The sequence below is a fragment of the Epinephelus lanceolatus genome, chromosome 3 (assembly GCF_041903045.1).
Source record: "Epinephelus lanceolatus isolate andai-2023 chromosome 3, ASM4190304v1, whole genome shotgun sequence".
NCBI classification, from domain to species: domain Eukaryota; kingdom Metazoa; phylum Chordata; class Actinopteri; order Perciformes; family Serranidae; genus Epinephelus; species Epinephelus lanceolatus.
Genome location: NC_135736.1, coordinates 35711543 through 35730681, shown reverse-complemented (window position 1 = coordinate 35730681; position 19139 = coordinate 35711543). Strand labels below are relative to the sequence as shown.

General features: G+C 42.5%; 1 protein-coding gene across 5 annotated transcripts in view; it reads left to right on the top strand.

The window, feature by feature from the left end:
* The window catches only part of rims1b (regulating synaptic membrane exocytosis 1b), a 91308-nt gene that overhangs the window by 1518 nt on the left and 70651 nt on the right, over positions 1–19139 (top strand). The window lies entirely within an intron of this gene.

Sequence of the window (19139 nt, the reverse complement as noted above, 5' to 3'; positions counted from 1 at the left end):
TCCACACCTGCACTGGAACATGTGAGGGGCCCTGTCTCTCTCTCTGGCTTCATAATGAAGGATATTGCTGTATAGCAGGCGTGCAGCATCCCACAGCACTCTGGCTTGCTTCAGTTCTAATGGCTGTTTTCATTTCCTGACTGCAGCCTAAAGGGAAGCTGTGAGAGCCGCATCGGGAGAGGAAGTGATGTATTTAATGTTCCATGAGGCACAGGCTCAGGTTCAGTCAATAATGGCTTCATCATCTGGCTAACCATTGATGGGACCAGTACAACATGGACAAAGGAGAAATGGGGTTTTAGAGAAATATGCAAATAATGCCCAGTGAGCAGTGATGAGGCCTGTTTAGCATCTACTACAGCATGTAGAGGCAGGGGAAATGGAAGAAGAAAATAAGATAGACAGCTTAGCCATTTTGTGTTATCTCATAGACCTTCGTGTAGTCATGTCATTTAATATCAGTTAGTCTCAGACAGTGGCCATGTCTTTGTTAAAAATGGGACATATCTTGTCACACCTATGCAAAGCAACCATTCCACTCAAAAACAGGCCAAGAAAAAATCCAGAGTCAGAGACACAGACAGGATCGTCACACACAGACACACTAATTCACTAACAATTACTATACGCAGCAACATCTCAGTAAAAAACATCTCCTTTCCACGCCACTATCTCGCCAGGGAAAGCAGCGACATCTCGGTAAAAAACATCTGATTTCCATGGCACTATCTAAGCAGGAAACGCAGCAATGACTTGGTAAAAAACATAAACTTCTCTGTAAAACATCTCCGTAAATAACAATTGCTTTTTGTGGGAGCACTGGTGGCTTAGTGGGTAGAGCAGGCGCCCCATGTACAAGGCTGTTGCCGCAGCAGCCCGGGTTTGAATCCAGCCCGTGGTGCTTTGCTGCATGTCACTCCCTCTCTCTCTGTCCCCCTTTCACACTCATCTGTCCTGTCAATTAAAGGCTAAAATGCCCAGAAAAATATCTTTAAAAATTGCTTGCTGTGGGACTATCCCCAGTAGAAATACAGTGACAGGCTGATACCAAACATCCAAGTTTGGTACCTAAAAAACCTCTGGAAACACGGCAATGGCTTGTTAAAACTCAACTGGCTTTGTTGTATGTTGGTCTTGAACAGTGGTTTGCAGCTTGGCAGTCATCTCACTCAGGTGTCATGCAATCTACCATTTCCTTCACCTCCTGATAACAAAGTCAGCTCATATACTACGTCACTTTAGAAACACAGAAATGATACGTATGAAACAAATGTAATGTGTCAGTGGTTTGCAGAAATGTACAATACCAACATTTTCTTTAAGTGATTTTTGGGTTATTAGGTTTGGATTCAACCAAGGGTTAATATCTCTTAGATACCAATACGTCATAAATAAAACATGCTGGTGCCTTCTTTGGTATCTTCAGTGATGAATCAAATGGCTATAGTAAATGGTATCTAATGGTTTAAGTGTACGAGCAGCAGCACAAGCATACATGACATCTCTGTGGAGGAGATAGTTATAGGTTACAGTTAATGGATTGAATACTTATTTTTCTGTTATTAAGGAGGAAACAAACTCTCTTTGTGTCTTTCCACCATTGCTATGTTTTTGATGCCATAAATGATCTTAGTGGACAAAAGTTAGACTTTTAAATCATTGGACAACAATCAAATTGGCCTGGTGCTGGCTCAGTGTCGGTTATTAATAAGAGCAATTGTAGGTGAGATTAAGAAGGGGCCATCTTTTTCTTACATAGCTAGCTGGCTACATTCCTGAAGAGTAGCAACCAAAAATGGCAACAGACATGAATGAAATCAATATATTTATACAGCTTATTGTTAGAGCCCATTTAGACCTGGTATTAATATGCGTTTTGGTGATCCAAACAACAGCAGACAGCCGAGACACATATTTGTTCACACCTGTGCCTAGGATGTGTCTCCAGCTGCTAGCTTGCTAGCTGCTCTGTAGCATGTTTGCTAGTCAGGGTAGCGGTTGCGCCAGTACAACTGGAGACATCACTGTCAGTCAAATTCAACATGTCTCCTTCCAAAGGGCAAAACAAGGGATGTGCATGCAACACTAAGTTCAACTCGTCATTAAATAGGTAAGTTAGACAGTTTTAGCTCATCGTCACCAGAACTGCCACCACATCCTGCACCAATGACGTAGGCCATGTCAGGGACGCTTCAGGACGCATTAGTGTTTATACTACAAAAGATATGTGGTCAAATGCGTCCCAGACCATCTCAGCAGTTGAGTGATCAGACCACAATGCATCTTGGTGGTCGTTTAGACTTGTATTTAGCGCTGTCCACTTGTGATCGGATCCCAAAACCTATGTTAATACCGCCTCTAATCTAAACAGGCTCTTAGCAGACCTTTAGCATAGTTTTTCAATTGTCATGAAAAATGTCAATGCTTGTGTAGTAACAGCTACTACAGCTTCTGTGTCAAACTGAAATTGGCTGACATGCAAATGAAATGGCAGCTCAGTCTGATTATGTGGCAACTAAATAACCAGCTCAGTCGCCAGAAGAAAATGTGGCATTGTATGTCTCTGTAAACCATGATTATGTTACTTTTTTATGTTTCATGCTTATCATATTAGCGTTTCTAAAGTGACGTAGTATATGAGCTGACTTTGTCATCTGGAAATATTGGGGATGGAGTAACACCAATGGGAGGCACCTGCCAAGCAGCGGACCACTGTTAGACACCAACAAACAATAAAACTGGTTGTGATTTAGCGAGTCATTGCTGTATTCCCAGTGGCTTTTTAGGCACCATGTGTGGGCGTTTTGTAGTGACTTGTCTGTTTTTCCAGCTGGAACAGTGCCACAAAAAGCAATTTTTTTTTTTTTACCAAGACATCACTGCTTTTCCAGTGAGGATTATGCCCCCACAACTGGGTATTTTAAGCCAAAACATGATCATTTCCTAACTATAACCAAGTCATTTTGTGCCTAACTGCATGTTGAAATGTTAAGTTTTAATGTATCTGCTACCAAAAATGTGTGGTAGCAGCCTCCCTATCTATGAAACTTCTTGAACGAATCCTTCTTCATTGACAGAGGTGGACATTAATAACAGCTGCTTCCCCACAGCATTGAAAATTCACCTCCCAAAGAACATTCTGTACCTTACGTCAAGACTATTCACCTGGTCAGCACTGTCCAATCAGGTTGCAGCGTTGCCTGAGACCTGAGCAGCTGGTAGTGATAAGGTTATACTGATACTGAACTTTATCTGTCATGAGTTTCACCTCCAGCATGAGAGAAACTGAAGCGTCCCAATTTGCTGCTGAGCCAGAACACCTGGTTCTGGGCTATCAGTTTGCTCTGTGAGAAGTCAGCACCTGGACTCCCCCGTCACTGATTCACAGCGCTAACTAACACTCTGTACATGTCTAATACACGATAGACTTCAGAGACTTCCTTCATTGACTTGCTAAACCTCCATTGACTCCCTAATCCAGAGGATGTTAGTGGAGGGGGAGCTGTCATGTGGTGGGGAGTGAGCGAAATGCTGAACGCAGCAGTGACCAACCTCTCCTACGCTGTGACGTTAAAAATCCTCCTCCTAGCACGACAAGAAATCTTTTCTCTGCAACCTAACACTCCAAGTTTCCGACCACCCCTGGGAGCTTTTGAGGTTTCCAAAATGTAAATATAGAAATAATTTGTAAAATATTGATGCGCTCAGCAGAGAGGTTGTAGACATTTTAGATGGGGGCGGATGCACAGCTCAGGGCCTTAAGGTCTGAGAGGCGGGTGTAGTTAACGGGGGCACCCACTTGTGTTTATGTAAAGCCGGAGCGAAAGTACAAGTAAACATTATGAGTTGTAGTACTCCTTGAATTTACTGAAACTCAACTGGCTTTTATTTTTTAAAAGCATTCACACTTTTCTGACACGTTATCAGGTGCTGATTGGCTGGAGTTTGTTCCTTCACACCAGATGGACAGAAGAAGAAATCAGGACCCAGGGCACAGAAGGAGGGAGAGGAGGGAGGATTTAGAGGTTTTAAGGATTAGAGCAGTGGAAAGAGAGAGAAAAGGGGGAGACAGAAATAGTAGGAAGAGCTTCTGTAAGGGTCCCACATACACACACACATACACACACTGCTAATCTCTTTACCAGGGCTCCCCAAGGCTGCAGGCTACAGGGTGCATCTGAAGGGCAGCGAAGCCCCCGTCCCTGCCTGCTGTCAGATATGGCTGCTACTGTCCACCAAGAGGACAATTGCAGTTCGGCGGTCAAGGTCAAGAATGGGCTTTAATTTATAGGACAAGCAGCTTGACTTCTATTTTAATGTGGGATTTAAAAAGTAGTAAAAAAAATACTGAGGCTTGGCGTGGCATAAGTCAAATGATGAAGATCTAGGTACTCCTTTAGCATCAGTTTTGGGTGACCAGGGATGACATGTAAATTTCCGCTTGTGACATGCAAAGTGCTTTTTCAAAATAAACTTTGATGTTCACAGGAAGCAGTCTCTTTTAAAAAAACTTTGACTTAGCGTCCAACTTACAACCAGTCAAGCATTGCGTGTTTATTTAAACAGATGGAAATACAAAGTGACATCAGCATTTATTTATTTATTTTATTAATCAAAGCTATAGTGCGTAACTTCTGTCGCCCCCAGCGGATAATGCGTTATTACAACAAATAAGCCGGCATTTCCATGTACACAGAGTAACACTCGCCACACGCCATGTACACAGAGTAACACTCACACTACGTTCATAGCACCATTTCCAAGAAAATAATAAAGTACTAGGTCCAGTACATGTAACAGCAACACATACTACTCATAATATAATTATAAACCAAGTCACGTACTTATCCAACAGCAGCAAGGCAACATCCGTGTCTGCCCTCAGCCCAATTTCTTGTGGTTGCTGCTGATACTGGGAAAGTGCTGATGCAGACATGTAGCAACCACCCTCTGGTTACCCCCCAAGTTAAAACTATTAGCATCACCAGGACTGTTGCTATTATAAAGCACTGTTTATGGAGTTGTGCTGCGTTCGTTTTGTACTCGGAGGTCGGAAGTCGGAAATGGGAATGAAGTCACCTCCGAGTTGACAACAGTTTTTGTGTTCTAGTTGACGACGGTGGACAAGTTGGAAAAAAACATGGACGCCCTCAAGAAAGCCTTTGTTGCCCTTGCACTTTCGGAGTATAGACAGCTTCAAAACCATCATGCACTCCAACTGATGAAAGCCGCAGATGAGGCTGACCTAATGTAAAACAAATAATATAAAATTGCTATAAACAGTACTTTAGCAGAGTGTTTACTCACTATGTATGTGACCAGCAGCCATCTTGAATTCGTAAGTCGGGGTTGATGCGGTTGCTCCGAGTTTCCGAGTTGGAAATCCGACCTCAGGGTGCGTTCGAGTTTAAACTTCCAACTGGGAACTGGGAATTTCTGACCTCCGAATACAAACTGAACGCACCATTAGCACCATTAGCTGCTAGCTGCAGCTCAGCCACCTCCATGTTGAGAAATGTGTCCAGACAACTCTGAATTTTGCACAGAGCCCCTTAAGAGCTATGTTATGTCATATTATTTTGTCATATGTCATACAAACTACTTTTTACCCTTACAAAATAAGAAACTATGTGTTTGATTTCTATATAACAGAATTCTTAATTCATTGCAGGGTTGAATGTAGACAGTTCAAACAGTTTTCTCAGATAAAAATAGTACAGTGGTAGCAAAAGTTAACTCTTTAAAATAACACTTAACTAATGCTCCTGATGTTGCTGATATGCTTTAACCAGCCTCCAACTGTCTGTTATCTCCTTTTAACTTGTTTTATACATCGGCCCTGTGATAATACCATAGGACTGACTTTTGACTTTTGTATGATTTGTATCTATGATGTGTTTAATATAGAGATCCTTCTCCTTGCTAGGATCGTTTTATCTTGTTTGCACAGTGGCTCAGTGAAAACAGTAGCAACTAGCATTATGTCAAGTTTCAAGATTTTGTCTCTAGAGTAAAAAAAAAAAAAAAGATTCCCACTAAACACAATTTGGTACTTTCAGCTGAGATAAAGAGAAACATTTTTCCGAGCAGACTTAAGAGTTTCAAGGTTTCTGTGAGAAAAATGCTAATGTTGAATTATGGATCAGGTCTGAAAATAGCACACACTTGGAAGCAGTTCCTGAAATATTTAAATATTCAGTTCACTGGCTGCTGTTGATGTTCTGAACCTCGTTTTTTCTTGTTAACCTGTTTCAGTTTTGGCCCACTGTGGAATCCAACTAATTACAGTGTGAAATGCAGATATAGTGCGTTTGAGTGTGTGTGTGTGTGTGTGTGTGTGTGTGAATTTGATCATGCATTTTAATGTAAATGAGAAAGCACTCTTGGTTTTACATAGGTGAACACTCATACAGACTGCTCCTCACACCCACCCTCACACACACACACAGCATCTATACAGGCCGTCTGAGAGCATGTGCACTGCAGTACTTATGAGAGGCAGCACACAAAATGCTCTGCAAACCCAGATGGTGTTTCTGTTTTCTCAGTCTGTGGATGAAAGCTTGCAGGAGGAAAGTACGCTCTTGCAAAGACAGAATTCCTTTGTTACTGTACAGTTTGTCCTGTTGCTTTGCAGCCAGCCTGCACTCTTCCTCCAGACAGCTGGAGAGAGTGTGAATCCATGTGCTCCATATGTGTGTGTGTGTGTATTCAGAGTGTGCTGGATTGGATCTTCACACTTTGCTCTTAATTAAAAGAACTCAAAAGCAGTCGGGTGTGTCTGCAACACCTGGAGGACTGGAAGCCGGTGGGGGGTAATGGTGTCTGCATGTGTGTACGTGATTTGTGTTTGTGCGACATCAGTGTGTGTTTGTGAGTGTGTCACATCTGTCATCTCTGCTGCATGTCTCAAAATGCTGCATCTTGTGTTTGCTTCTCGGTTTTTCATTGTCAAATGAAACCTTAAAAAAGAAAAAAAAAAAAGAACACTCACCTGGGTATACCTCAGCATGCACTCACACCTGTGTGTGAGTGTGTATATATGTGCATTCATGTGTATGCTTTTTCTTTAAATGCGGGCCAGAAAATTTGTTTAAAAGCCAAAAATCTCTCATGGGGGTATGGGAGTTGACAGGAGTTTACTGTCAAAAAGTCAGAATTAGGTTTAAGTGAGAATGTAACAAATTCACAGAGGCACAACAACAGTAAAGATGTAAGAAATTACCTTACATTCACTTTTACTCTTCTGTCTTGTCTGCCTCCATGTTACAACCCAGTCGTCAGAAGAAAATGTCGACATTTTAAGTTTCAGGTTGTGGTTTGGGTGTTTTTTAGTGAACCATTGCTGTGTTTTCACTAGGGATAATGGTTGGTTCTTACAGACACCGTGGCGTTGCCTGATGAAATAGTGTCACAAACAGCAGTTGTTTTTTACCAAGACATTGCTGCATGTTCAGCTGGGATAGTGCCGTTGAAATACATAACTCAATTGCAAGAAAAAATGTCAATATTGTATGTCTCTGCAGACCACAGATATGTTACATTTGCATGCCATTATGTAGCAGATACGTCAGTACTTCACGTTTCAACACTGCTGTTATTTTCAAGATGGTGCCGCACTAGTGGCAGCTTGTTACAGCAGCTCCTGCTCATTATTGATCTTTTTCTCTTTTAATTTTCTTAATTTTTTCTTAGCCTTGAAATCCAGACCCAAATCTAGAAAGATTTAGGGTCTGGCTATGAGTAATGCAAATGGCCCAACTCGAGGGGTGGCACCAAGCATGCATTTGAAAACATCACTGCACGCAATTGGATAACACTACGACCAATCAGAACAATACACAGGGTGACGTATCCAGAGTTTAGCTACCAGCAGAGCTAACTGGTAGATTAGACTCTTGCCGTATCCGGTCGGCAAAACAGCAAAAACGTCCTTCTTGCAAAGGAAAGATTCGAGCGCCGTCTTCTGTTCCTCTTTTAGAGAAAAAGCCAAGTCTAACTCGTTCATTGTAGCGGCCAAAGCCGTTTCAAACAACTGGTGTTCATCTGTAGCCATCTTGCAATGTTTACTGACTGATTCCGGACTTCATCGTCGCAGCGCTGTCGTCATCTGTTTAGCTTGCCTCTGGCCCGCCTATATCAGATACACCGATGTGATTGGTGCAGCTCGGCTCCAACGGCATGGGTAATGAGCATCGTTACTGATTGCCAGAGTGACTCGCTGAGCAAATTCAAATTGTGCTCTTGCAAGAACTCCAGATTTCCAGGGTAGTTTTTTGATACTTCCTGTTTGCTCTCTCTGTTGCTGTAATGTTGCATTCCTCGTTGTGGGACTAATAAAGGATTATCTTATTTCAATGTGAGATTAGGTTTAGGGTAAATATCTTGTTTTCTCTTAAAATACTCACTTTTTATGCAAGCTAGAAATGCAGTGATGTCTCAGTAAATATAACCACTTTTTGTGGCAATATCGCACTGGAAAAACAGCAAAAAACACCATTTGGTGGCTTAGCAGCTGCTGGAAACCAACTCAGTCTCTCTCTGAAGTCGTCAAAATCCGGCGCTTGGGCAGGGACATGTGGTATCAGACATCGACTGTCCTTTAACATCAGCATAATACGCAGCCAGTCGCCATTACAGTTTAAAAGTGTTCGGTGGTGTCAGAAGGAAACACGGTGGGACAAGAAGGAAAGTTAAGGCTGCAAAAGTCTAAGAAGGGGGTTGGAGGGGTCCAACAATCACCGACTTTCACCCGGGAGAGCTGTGTTTGTGTCCCGTACGATTATAAAGCCAAACCCTGTTCTTTTTTCTTCAACCTTCAACCACGTACTTTTGTTACCTAAACCCAACCATGTGCATTAGCAAAAAAATCAATTTGCATTGTTGTACTGACGTAGTGCGTTTAGACAATGTATGTGACAGGCAGAACTTGACACAGCGTCCCAGAACATCAACAACCAACGCACCCAGGGTACCTTTAATATCGTATCTGGACATAGAAGGTCCATGACTAACCGTCGATATGTGACGAGGTTGGAGTGAGAATGTGTTGCGGAAACAGCAATGTCTGGCTGAAACACAACCTGTTTTGTTGTTTGTTGGCCTTTAAAAAGTGGTCTGCAGCTTTGCAGGTGTCTTGCCGAGGTGACATGCGATGAAAGTCAGCATATATATTATGTCAAAACATTGATATGATAGGTATGAAATGGGCAAATGTAATGTTCATGGTTTGCAGAAAAGTACAATGCCAACATTTTCTCCTGGCAACTAGGTTAAGATATTTGACTGCCCATGTTCTTTTGGCCATGCAGTGTACGTATGTTAAAAATCAATAGCTGCGTATTCTTGAACTGCTCTTGTTTCCCCCTCTCACCCAAGAGAATATGTCCTTAAACCTCTGAGCTATCTTTGCTCTTTTACTATCTCGTGCAATTTGGGAAACAGCCTTGCATGTGTGTGTTTATACAGCTGTGCTGATTTGGTTAATCATTAGCTAAAGCAGCAGAGACAATGGGGATACAATGTGACAGAGAACCAGCACATGGCCTTTCTCACTCACTGAGAATGGGAAGAGATGGTGTGACTGGGTGGGACTCTGAGTGTGTTGAGAGTGAGAGACCTGAGCGAGCCTCGGTGAGTAGCCTCTTTAGTGCTCTCAGACCTCCCCAGCATTAAAGTTTAATGAGAATGCATTCTACTTGGGCTGACCAGGCTCTCTACATCTCTCTCCCTCTCTCCTTCCATCTCTGTCTGTGTTTGTGGTCAGAGGAAGTGATGGGATTATATCATGAGTGGCCACACACAACCATGTACGGGACTCAGATTTGTTCCTTTTGGTAACACCAGTCACTGCCCAAAAAGTGTCTCTATGTGCCTATTTGAAGGTCCAGTGTGGAAGATTAAGAGGGATATATTGGCAGCAATGGAATGTAACAGTCATAACTATGTTTTCATTAGATCACAATCACCTAAAATAAAAATGTGTGTATTTCTAACTTTAGAACAAGTCACTTATATCATACATGGAGCAGATCCTCTTCCATGTTGATCTACAGTAGCTCAGAACGGACAAACCAAGCACTGGCTCTAGATATGGCCTTTTGCTTTTTGCATCGGCCATCGTAGTTAGCAGCCCCTCTGTGAAGAGATCGCTGGAGAAACACTGTTTATACCGGTTTAAATCACCGGGTCCATTTGTTTTGGAGAAGAAGAGATCTCTGCCGATAATTCAGCTCCCGGTAAAAACTTCCTGAGCGTCTGGATCTTAAGTTATCAGAGGTAAAAGGTAGGCACACATTAGCAGGTGCTAGGCTAGCAGCCTATCTCTGACATGCAAAACAGCTTTGGGTTGCAACGATATTTTCACGGTATGATAACCGTGAAAATGGAAGGGTTTGGTTGAACAAACCTTTTTCACAATAATTGAAAGTTGAAAACTTTTGAAAAAGTCTCCCTTTAGAAAATAACTAAAATAAAGGGGAGATTCTCCGTCTAATGTACCTGGAGAATCAAATGTACCCGGTATGATAACTGTCAACTTTTATATTACGGTATACCTTGAAATCGGTGTATCGCTGCAACCCTAAGACACTGGAGAAACACTGATTTGTAAAGTGATACTCCCCTTTGTAGTGTTTTTACTGGTTTAAATCACTGGGTCTGCTTGTTTGGGAGAGAAGGAGATCTCCACAGGCTCTGTATCAGAGAAAATAAGGTGAGCACATGTTTGCAGGTGCTGGGCAAGCGGGCAATCTGTGATGAGCCATACAGCGTAGAAGAAGCACTGATTTGTAACATGAACTGCTTTACTTAGTGTTTTTATGGGTGTTAATCACCTGGTCTGTTTGTTTTAGAGAGGAAGAGACCTCTGTGGATGATTCAGCTCCTGATTAAAACCTCCTGAACAATGAACACTGAAGGAATTCTAACCAGGAGAAGTTTCAGCTGGTTGCAATCTGCAGTCCTCACCACTAGATGCCACTAAATCCCCCTAAATCTTACACACTGCTCCTTTAAATCATTGCAATGTTGCCTCGATACGACACATTTTTTTTAATATATGTAGCTCATTATGTGTTGAGGCTGCTGGGATAGAGTGAGGGGATTAGGGGTCGCCCATAATTACTCCTCAACTACTCCACCAACTGGAGTCATAGCTTACGTCACCCAGCAGGCTGTATGTGAGGTCGGAGGCTTGGTGTATGTGTGTGTCAGTATCTAGAAGAGAAAGAAACAGAAGAAGAGGGCAGTGAAAAGTGAATTTTATATATGCAGTGACGCGGGAGAGAACATTTTTATCAATTAATTGGCTTTGACAGAGTGGAATCCAATGTACAGCACTGAAGATATGAGATACGAGCGAGGTATGAGAGGAAAAGAAATAAAGGAAATGGAGGAAGAGTTGGAGGGATATAAATGGAAAAGAAAGAAAAAATATATACACGAGGAGGAGAGAGATAGAGTGATAGACACACAGATACACACACACACACACACACACACACACACACACACACACACTGTGGAGTCCATGCCAAAAAAGCACTCTGCTCCATAAATACGGGTAAAACACTCACAACATCAATAAAAAGAGTTATCAACATCTAAGCGCTGGCTATAGGAGGGGCTGCTTAGTCTGATGCTGAAGACAGGCTATGACTCTGTAGCTAAAGGACTGTCTGTGCAGTGATGGAGCAGCACAGGGAACAGCCTGGACTTTTGTTGAACAAGACAACATCAAGTCTGTTTGTTTAACCTTTTCAGACGCACAGACCGTCCAGTGACACATGTCGTATGTGTTTATTTAATTGAGCAAAACTGTGCTAATTTAGGAGCATAACCACGGAAAATAAAATGCAGCAGTCAATTTACAAAAGTCTGACACACACACCTGAAGTCCTCCCTTCACAGCGATGAATAAAGTGCCCCCAAAATCAAACTATCGGGTGGTGTAAGAAGCAGTTGGCGCCTAATTGCAATTTAAGCGTTAAAAATGTTGATTTTTCTATAAACTCATTTGTTGATAATTTAAGAGACCTGACTCATTTTTTCTTTGTATATCTACTATTGCCTTTCAGTAAAGCAAAAGTTTCTTATCTGATTACTTAGTTAATTTACGGATTAATCAGTAGAATTCTTGATCACTAGAAAAGCTGTGAGCTGCTGCCCCAACCTTCATTCATTTTCTGTAACTGCTTATCCTGTTAGGGGTTGCAGGAGACCTGGAGCATATCCCAGCTGACACTGGGCGAGAGGCAGGGTACACCCTGGACAGGTCACCAGACCATCACAGGGCTGACACCTGGAGACTGAAAACCATTCACGCTCACAACTACGGCCAGTTTAGAGTCACCAGTTAACCTAGTTAACCTGCATGTCTTTGGACTGTGGGAGGAAGCCGGAGTACCTGGAGAAAACCCACGTGGACAAGGGGGGAACATGCAAACTCCGCACAGAAGGGCTCCCCAATCCCGGGGTTCAAACCAGGAACCCTCTTGCTGTGAGGAGATGATGCTAACCACTGCATCACCGTGCCACCTGCAGTCTCAACCTATGCTACTTTATTTTAAATTCAAGTCAAAATCCCACTCTTTGTAAAGATAATTAACCAATTGCCAGAATAAATGTTAGCATTGTATTTCTGCAAATCAAGAGTTTGTTACATTTGCACGTGATTATGTTGCAGGTATGTTGAAATCAGTCTGTGTCTGGTTACGTTTAGGCACAAAAACCACTTGGTTATGGTTAGGAAACGATCATGTTTGGGCTTAAAGTACCCGGTTTTGGTGGCACAATCCTGTCTGGAAACATGGTGATGTCTCTGTGAAAAACAATCACTTTTTGAGGGACTATCTGCAGTGGTAACACAGCGATGGGTCACAACAAAACACCAGCATTTAGTGGCTAATAAGTCGCTGAAAATACAGCAATGAAAACACAGCAATGACTTGCTTAAAAATAACAACCGGTTTTGTTGATCTCAGTGGTCTGCAGCTTGGCAGCCATCTCACTTATTGGTGACATGCCATCCACCCTTCCCTCCATCTTCTAATGACAAATTCAGTGCATATATCATGTCACTTTAGGAACCTTGATATGATACGTATAAACATACGTCACATCATTTAACTGTGGTTTGCAAAAACCTACAATGCCAACATTTTTTTCTGCCAATTGGGCCGCTCACAATCAAAGACAGAACTTAGCCTACCCAATATGTCGTAGCGTATGGTTGTTGTTTAAGAGATTTAGAGCAATAACATAACAGTATGGTGGTAAAATGATTACTTCCCTCCCAAAACTTAATAAAGTCTATCCTCTAGACACCAAAAAGTCTAGATTCTTCTTAAAAATAAATGATCGAGAGTGCAGCAGGTTAAATTCTTCTATTGAACATTGCTCCCCTAAAGCTGTGCACTAAACCAGCAGTTTTGTGTGTCTGCAGCAGTCAGATGTGGCTGTAACATTGGATCCTGGAAAGAATGACAGCTGGGAATCAAACCCTATCAAGCCAGGGAGGATTGACCAGATTGTTTGAGAAATTGCTGCCCTATAGATAGATACACAGTGGCCATCTGGGTGCTTTATTTTTGCTAGCATTATGACGTTCGTAGTGTTTTATAGCCCTTTGACAGCGAAGGGAGCCAAATGTGTAAAAGTCGTCATAGATAACATTGTGGCAGGCAAACAAGAAAACAAAGAAGATGTTTGCATTTGGTTGAGCACCCATCTGTTGCTCTTCTTCTGTCCTTCCCTGCCTCCTTCCTTCTTTCATCACTTTCGCACGCAACACCCTGGCAGACATGTTGAGATTTTTTTGACACATAACTTCATTTCCAATAAATGACTCATGTTGCTGCTTTTACAAACTGTTCTTGAGCAGATCTATCTATTCTTTTTTCTTTCTCTCCTCCTCTTCTTCCTCCCCATCCTCTTTCCATCATCCTGTCTCCAGCCTCTTTCCATTATCTGCTCCTCTCCTCAAGTGGTATTTATAGTGGCTCCGGATGCATCGGCTTCTCTCCTCCGCTGGTCTCTGGCCCACGCTTGTTTCCGTCTTGGCTCTCTTTGTTCATCCTTTGCTTTTCCACTTGTTCTTCTTCTGTCTCCTCCTCCCTGCAGACAGTCATGTCTTTCTGAGATGGGAAGACTTCTGGGATTGTGTATAAATCACTCCTCACCTGTTCTTCCTGCCTTCCTGTTTCCTTTTTTACCCCTACTGTGTCTTCTCCCTGTATGTGTCTGCTTCCTTTCATTTACCTCTTCTGAACCCTCCGCCTCCACCCCTGACTCCTCCTTTCCTTGCCTCCTCACAGCGCGTGTCAACATGTCTGTCGTCTCCACGGTCTCTAGCTCCATCAGAAGCAGAGACATTTTTTGCTTCAACGCTCTCATTGTGCTGTCATGGAGCACTGGGACTGTTGATCCAGCATCTTTGTTTGTTCTTTCAATCAAAAGATCCAGTTTGTTTTGTTCTAACCAATGGCATTCACTAAACCCTGCCCCTGACCGGCAACTGTCCAATCATAGCGTAAAAACCACAACTAAGCATCCCAGGTATGTCACGCTTAGGATCTCTCTACAATTGAAAGGATGTGTGTGAGGTTCTAGTAAGGGCAATACTTGGTATGTAATTAAAGATCCCCAAATCTAAGACAGAGAAGCAGAAATACAAGGAATGGATTAAGCAAGGGATAATGCCCCACAAGCTGTCCATTATCAGGAATTAATGGCCAACATTGAAGCGTGGGGCTGTGGATGCACATTGGACAGTTGCCTCTGCAAAGGCCTTTGCCTTTACAAAGTTAGCCCTACTACACCACCTATTAGCCAAAAAGCCATTAGAATATAGGAGAGTATACCTATTTCCTCCTCGGTAGCCTGCCAGTCTACCTAGTGGTACACCCACCTCATCATCTACCAGTACAGTATTTAAAGATTTCTTCCAGACAGGGCTCTCTGGCAGAAGGCCATGAAGATTAACGTATCCCATGTGCTGTATAACGTGTGTTAGTTGGGTCAGTTTAAAGTAAACTTTATTGCACTTTTACAATTACTTATCTCTCATGGTGAAAAGCAAATAACAAAATGGTGGCAGCAACCCCTGATTGTGTTAAATGGCCCCTGAATCACATTGAATCGAAACCATATCGTGACAGACTTTCTAGTATCCGCAAATATTGTATTGTTGGCTGGGCTCAGCCTTAGAGATAGGGTAAGGAGCTCAAACATCCAGAGGGAGCTTGGAGTAGAGCCGCTGCTCCTTCATGTCAAAAGGGGTCAGTTGAGGTGGTTCGGGCATCTGATCAGGATGCTTCCTGGGCGCCTCCCACTGGAGGGGTTTCAGGCACATCCCACTGGTAGGAGGCCCCGGGGCAGACCCAGAACATGCTGGAGGGATTACATATCTCATCTGGCCTGAGAACGCTTTGGGGTCCCCCAGGAGGAGCTGGAAAGTGTCGCTTGGGATAGGGCTGCCTGGGGTGCTTTGCTTGGCCTGCTGCCTCCACGAACCGGCCTTGGAAAAGCAGATGAAAATGGATGGATGGATGGATGGATGGTATCGTTGTCCAAAGAATCGATATATTATTGTATCGTGATGAAACCAGTGATCGCTTCTTTTCCAATATCTTGTGTCTCCTCAACTGAGAAAGAGTCTTCTGCAAGGCATCACCAGGAATCAGCTGATGAGACAGAAATAGTACTGCCCTACAGATATACACAAACACACACACACACACACACACACACATACACAGCTTTCCCCTCTCCCCTCCCCATCCTTGGGCAATGTATTCATGCTAATTAACAACTCCACACCAACGACTGGTGAAGAGAGTGGAGACACAAGAGGGAGAGATAAAGAGAACAAGAGAGAGACAGGGAGAACGAGGGAGGGAGTCCTTGGACATGCTGAGCTGAGTATGTGAGGCCCAAGGCGAAGGCAAACCCATACGTGTGTGTATATGTGGGGTTTCTGTCTGTGTCATTGTTTATATTTGTTTATGTGTATGTGAGTGTATGTAATAGTGTGTTAATTTGCGAACTTGTTTTGACAAGACCAAAGCAGGGCTAACCCACATCTGGCTCTGTGGCTGTCCCTGCTGGCCCGTGGTGTTGACCTAGAGAGAGGAGACAGCCACAGTTGGGCCGGTTCACACCACTTGGACCCCTCTGGTCACTGTCTACCACGGCCACATGCTAACAGTGTTAGATAGTAACACATTACAGTCATGCCAATCGGTTACTTTTTTCAGTAATGAGGAGTGTAACGGATATCTTGCTGTGTGTGATCAGGGAAAACACTGGTCCAGGTCAGGACTTGTTAGCGTAGCACTGGGGCTGGTCAGAGTATGGCTAACTTCTGCTACTAGGGAACATTGCTGAGAAGGAACGGTCTGTAGACTGCAAAATCTTGAATGAGCTTCAGTTTTTCATCCTTTCTAGTTTATTTCTCAACCTTGAGTTACATTTGATTGAATAATATTGAGGCCCACATGCCGTCCGATGAGTCTGAAGCCCTTTCTGGTTACTCTAAGGCAAGATATGATGGAAAACTTGCCCTGATTGGCCTCCAGTCATGCCTCAGGTTGTCTTACATGACACCGCTACCTTTACACTATCTTAAAAATGATTAAAACATGAGTTTGAGTAAAGTTATTTGAACCGACCAAGCTGGTCTTGCCATTTGGTGACTTGTTTGCTAGATTTAATGACTTTTCAGACCTTCTTAGTCACGTAAATAACACCTAGCGTCAAAATTAGCGACTTATTCAGGCTATTGTAAAAAAAAAAGAAATAAATATATTACATTGTCAATTATTTCCATGCATGCTGCTCAGAGTAATAACAGTCCACAGCTCTTTAGCCACCCAAGTCTTTCTGCCCCTGTTTGGCTTGTCAGAGCTAGGCTGCTACCTTAGCACCTGATAATGTGCTCATCTTTTTTCTCTGATAACTCCTCCTGAAAGATGCAGACTTTCAGGAGGTTTTTACCCAGAGCTAAATTATCTGCAGAGGACTCTTCCTCTCTAAAACAAACGGACCTGGTGAATTAAATGGTAAAAACATGGAATAAAGCAGTTTTGTGTGTTAAAAATCTGTGTTTTTCCAGCGCTACTCATCATGATCGTGGCTGACACTAAAACGCAAATGGCGGTATCTAGAGCTAGTGTTTAGTTTGTCCATTCTGGGCTACTGTAGAAATATAGCAATGCAACATGGCGATCTCCGTGGACAAGGAAGCGCTCTCTAGATATAAATGGCTCATCCTACAGTAACGTAAACATACCGATTCTTATTTTCAGATGATTAAAGACTAAAGAAAACATACTTGATTTATTATTTTCCATTGCTGCCAGTATATACATCTTCCTAAATCCTACACCCTGGACCTTTAATTGGACAAGAGTTGGCAACACTAGGCCAAGCCTGTGCCTATATTGACAGGGTCTGCTTTGGTTGACACTCCCGTCTGTGTTTACGAGAGCCTTCTTGATGGCCGCCAGCCACATTTTACCTCACGGTTCTTCAGCTGGTATGATGTAAAACTGGAGACTTGGATTAGTCTAGTCGTGTTAGTCATACAGCCAGTCACCCATCAGCTCTTTGGCAATGTTGATGTCACAAAGAAAATCTTAATAATCTTAATTTGCTGTTTCACCAAGCAGGTCTCTGCACTGTTACAAATGGTATCGGAAGTGATCTTTCTCTGATGCATAGTTGTGTAGCAACAACAGGCCAAGAGAATATTCTGGTAACACCAAAGTTCATTTTAGTTGTTTTATTCCCAAAGAAAGCAGCTCTGCCTTGCAGCCAATTTTTTTCCAGTGGCCATTTGCAGTATTGCAGCGAAAAAATCCCCTGCAGCCCATAAAGCACTTTCCCCGTAGACCACCATTATAAAAGTCTATAAAACTGTTGACAGGACACCTCAAACTACAAACAATATCAATTATGACTCTGTCATAGGCTTAGTTTGTGCATACACTAATATACTGCACATCCAGGAAAGATGATACAACATTATTCAGGGTTTAAAAAAGTACTTAATTTAGGGAGAAAACACATATAACAAAATGGACACTAACTGTTTTTTGTATAGCTGTCTTGTGAATTTTTCCAGTCAGGCTATTTTTCAAGTGAAATCGACTGGAGAAATAGTCTGTCCGCTACACTGAAATATTTTAGTGCTCCTTCACCACCTGTGATTTCAGGCATGGTGGCTGACCCCCGGGGAGGCAGCAGGCTCAGGCCTGTAATCGATGAACACATAGTAGAGTGAACACAGAGAGCATGTCCTTACCTGAGAGGACGTCTTTCTCTGTGTCTCCACAGAGTGATTACCTTTTTATTTGTATGGTGTGGGTCCTGCTGAGTCAAGGTTAAGATTAACATAAAGGCAGCGGTCGTGTTAAGCATTTAGAAATGATGAAGAGTGGGATCTGTGTGCCAACTCAGAGGGCATGAATCTTGTCTGTCACATTGTCTATTGATAGGGTGTGAATTTTAGATGAATGTGTGACAGGAAGATTGCACATGTTTGCTGCTTATTGTGTATGTGGTTACGTCTGCACACAGTGGATGGTTTTCCAGTTGAATGCGGCTTTCTCTGTGCACTGTTTGAGAGAGAGCATGTTACCTTCACACATTCTGAGTCACTGACATTAGTGATCAGTCTGCCAGTTATCAAATTAGGAGAAAAAACTGGGCTTGTTATGTTTGTTTTCAGCTTGTTGTGCTGCCCCCTGGTGAGCAATGCATCAATTAATACAGGTTTTGGTATCTAAGAGATGTGAGAAGATGTGACCAATTAAAAAAACTGGAGCATGCAGAAGTCTATCTTTATTATTTATCTTTACATGAAGATATATGAGAAGATGATATAAAAGATGTTATGTTGTGGTGTCCACGTTTCACTAAACGGCTCTAACTTGTTAACATTTAAAATATATTTTTGTGTTTAATGACAAACTACTCACTATATCTGGAGATTTTCAGCCAAAGATGATGAGACACTCGTCACTGCAGCAGAGCTCCTTTGTGATTTAGGCCGAGAACACAGATTTATTTTTGTATTTAAAAAAAAAAAAAAAAACTCGCCTCGTGCAGCTTTAACAGTGCATGTCTGCTGAATGTGT